Raw genomic sequence first — 4,291 nt, 5'->3', positions numbered from 1 at the left:
GAACTGTTATCAAACTCAGATGGTCCTAGGTACTATCTGTGAAGCCATGCAAAATGAACTTACTCTTAAATACTGCTGGTAATAGTGGATTTTTTCGTGACCTTGCAGACTACCACTGGTCCAAGGACTACTGGTGTAGAACCACTGTTTTGTCCAGTGAATTTACACTTCATACCACACTTGAGGGCCAAAATCTGTGATGTGTAGTGATATAATGTGGAAGTTCTGCCAGTTTATTGAAAGTCAGCACAGAGCAGTGCTGACTCGTGTCACCAAATAACTGCATATTGGCTTGCTAATGGCACAAATCAGCAGGTCAGGTAATAATACAGTGGAGAAAAGATGAGCACAAAAGGTGGCAGAGAGAAATCCTCCAGTGTTTGAGTAGAAGAGTAAGGAAAAGAGGTCATTCTTTAGTACAGAAATCTGGACTGCCCTAGCAATCAAGGAACCAAAGATTAGAGCTGCATAGCGATATAGATGCATGGTCCAAGAGCTTTGCCATCCTGAAACCTGTGGATTGATAACAAATCCTAGTTCCTTTGCCATAATCTCAACTTCATATTTGATACCATTAAACAGGGTTTCATCCTGTTTCCCCTGCAGGGCATTTCAGATGAAGCTACAAAGACATAGCACATCTACTCTGTATAATTAATCAAAGGCTCTGACAGTAGAATTATTTCTCACACTCAACCTATGCACACGCACTATTGAAACCTCCTAATGTAATTCCCTTTATCTAAAGAAGTCTTTCTGTGTTATTATGCATTTGCAAGGGGCTACACTAATAAGAACTATCCCTTTTCACTGCAATTCTATATGTGCCCCAGCAATAAAATGCACTAAACTAGAATTTCTGGGGTGAAAGCAACCTGTTTTTGAGCTGAGAAAAATGATTCAGGCAGAATAATTTGACTGGTGCTTGCAAAATTTTCTCTCTTGCTGGACTTGATGGCAAATAGTTCCTTGTGAATAGAAACTTCATTCTGTTCAGGCTGGCTGGGATGATTGAAATAAGCCACAGAACTTTCTTCCTAATCCCCAATTGCCAGAGCACATACACATCAATGCTGGTGCAAAGTTGTTGCATCTGCTTTCTACAAATATTAGTGATGTCTCTGTAGCGTGTTGTCCTGGTGGGTGGACCAAGAACTGCATCCTTGTGAATGAAGACAGAAAGAAATGTGCACTCAGCAAAAGCCAATTCCTCTGTCTGTTAAGTATGAGATTTATAATTAATTGGAAATATGATCCAACCAACTCACTGAAGCTCAGCTACAGTTAACAGAGACTGACAGATATGCCTGAACAAGAAAGCAGCCTACCAAGCATTGTCTTAGGGTGAGATTAATTTTTGCACCAGTTGCAAAGGAAACCTACGTAACTCAACACTGGATGCCTAACTGCTAGTTGGTTACAGTTATGTGAGAAGAATCATACGCCAAATCCCTCTCCTAAATTCTAGTCTACAAAATCATCAGATAGGTGAATATCATGTGATATACTGCCTTATTTCCATACTTTTGCTCCTGAATACTCATCTCTCTTTTTTTCTTCCTTACAGCCCTCCTGTTCCTCAGCCTTTTTCTTTTTCTGCCTTCCCTCTCATTGCTGAGTAGCCTTTTGACTTTTCCATCAATAAGTCTAAAGAGCATTTGAACGATTCTGTTCCCCCCTTCTCTACTCCCTCCAGTTGCAAGTCAGGCAAGCACATCGATCAGAAGAGCTCAGGAAATATCTGGTGTTTTGTTGTCAGGATGATAATAACATTGCAGTTGTGAATGGGCTGCTGCAGGTCTGATCATGGACACCTGCAGGGTTTGTTTAATTGCATTTAATGACAAATCCTATACAGAGGAGCATTGCCAGAGAGATTTATTATCCACCAAAGAGGCAAAGCACAACAGCTCAAAATATAATTTGCACTGAGCATTTTTCCCCTGCCTCTCTTTAAACCACTGTAATAAATAACAAATCGGCTAAAGTGGGAAACGCTAGTCTGAGAAAGAGGTGAGGGGCAGAGGACAGAGTCTGAAACCAAAGGAAATAACAGCAATAAGGCCATGCTGTTCTTTCTACCATCCCTGTGGTTGGGTATATAGAAAATACTGTTTGTTTAATTTACGGCCTGGAAGTGCAGCTGGGGATCTCTCTGTGATAAGCCAGCTCTTCTCAGATAGCTGGAGGCTAAGCTCTCGACTCCCTATTCTTTCTAATCAGGCTTTTTTTCACCATGTTTGGTAGCTAAGTTTAGACCTTATCTATATAAACAATTACAAAGAAACTACAGTGGCTTCTCAGCACTATGGCTTTTACCTGCTGCAATTACAAGGAGGCATAAGTTTCCATATTGTTGAAATCTCTGGGACAAACTACAAGTGGCAGGTCCCATTCTGAAAAAATATCACATTGAGAAATATGGCCCTACAGAGACAGCTCCTCTATCAGAAGTCTAGACAAAAGTCTCACACACCTCTGAGTCTGGACCGAATTTATGTGTTCTACTAAATACCGTGCTCCTAAGAGGGAACGCATACCTGTAAAATCAACAGAGGACCTCATTCCCTTGCTCAAGCCAATTACTTCTCTTGCTTATTATGTGATTGTCTAGTGAAAACTTGTGGCAAATCCCTTTGCCAACCTGGTATATCACTGCTAGGCAGAGCGCAGTTCCAGAGCAATTGTAAAGAGTTGTCACTTGAAATGGGGCAGTTGTACTAAATGACCTTTGAAGGTTCCTTCCAACCAAACTATTAAAGCCTAGCCTATTCTACTCTACTCTAATTGCAATCTAAGTTAGCACTTTCCAAACCATTTTCTCTCTCACAAGTTCATAAGTGATCTTCATGATTCTCACTCTCTCTTCTAATTACTCTTGGCAGAATATTGAATTGTCCTGGACAATTTATGTCTAAAAATTGTCTTGCCCCACTGAAGTGTTTTTTTCTGTTTGTTTGTTTTGTTTTGTTGTTGTTGCTGTTTGTTTTTTTTTGGTGGGGGTACGCTCTGTAGCATGGCAGAGAAGATATGCTGCCCTTTAGAGAAAATGCCTTAATTTAGGAAATTCAATCACAGGCCAAAAGAGGCAGGTAGCAGAGTAAAGTTGTATTCAGAATAAGCAAAGGGTGCATGCTCACTAATGTTCTACTTCATATTCAGATTAAATTTTTCACTTTAAATGATGTGCACCAGGAAGTTTGTGGATAATGGCAATCTTGTTCCAAAAAAATATCAGTGTCCCCAGGAGTGTCCCTTCTGCAGTGTTTAGTCTCTGTTTTAATAGAGGTAGAAATTGGCAGTTGGCAGTCATTACACAAACATGGTGTAGGGTAACACCTGGACTTCAGATTTATCTGATTTCCTGGACAATAGCAGTATCGCTAATACCCCCTGTTAAATAAGACCACCTGGACATCTCCCGGTATCAGCTCAACCTATTACAAACATGCTTACTACCTAGGCTAGCACAATGGATTGTTATCTCCTGAGCAGCACAAATCCCCAGATTGAAACAAGCCATCTGGAATCTGATTAAAGTGTCCATAGAAAGCACATATGTTTAAATGGAGAGAGAGGGAGAGAGTGGAAAGGCTGGCCCTTGCTCAGTGGGGCACAGTTTCTGCCAGAATTCTTCGTTCACTGAAAATTCTTTCTCCTTCTATGAAAGAAGCCTTTCACCAAAGCGCTCTGCAGAGGTGAGACTGCTGGAGGATACTGTTCTTTGTTTTTCCTTTTTACAACTGCTGACAGAAGTATGTTCAAGAGTCTTGGTTTGACAACAGGAAGGATACCATCCCTTGTCTGATTCCACTGGCTGAGAGAAGTATACCCCAATCAGACAATGGCGGTCAAAAGGAATAAAGCAAGATCCTTTCCTTGGGTGTGAGCCAGCATTGTCCTTTCATGCATTATTCATGAAATATGCAAGGTATTAACAGCAAAAGCTGGGGAGTGAGAGCAAAACTAAACCTGGGGTGAAATGAAGATCGCTCTTCAACAAAATCAGAAAAAAGGTAACAGAAAAAAAGATTTTATTTTTCTTGCTTAAGTCAGTCTCTCAGTAGGATTCCAGGAAACTCAGTGCTATCATTTTCTTATCTTTTTCTTTGCTGCTTGATTCATTTTCTCTAGCATTTCCAAGTATATATTAAATTTACTTATTTTAGTCAGACTAAACTACAACAGAGAGATAGGCAGACTGACAGAGCACTCCAGGAGAAGTTTATCACTGGGTATGGAAGAAAGAGATCCTGCTGAGTTCTGATATCCCTAGAAAAAAAAAAAAAAA

The sequence above is a fragment of the Meleagris gallopavo genome, chromosome 30 (genome assembly GCF_000146605.3).
Source record: "Meleagris gallopavo isolate NT-WF06-2002-E0010 breed Aviagen turkey brand Nicholas breeding stock chromosome 30, Turkey_5.1, whole genome shotgun sequence".
Lineage (NCBI taxonomy): Eukaryota > Metazoa > Chordata > Aves > Galliformes > Phasianidae > Meleagris > Meleagris gallopavo.
This window is presented reverse-complemented; position numbering follows the sequence as displayed.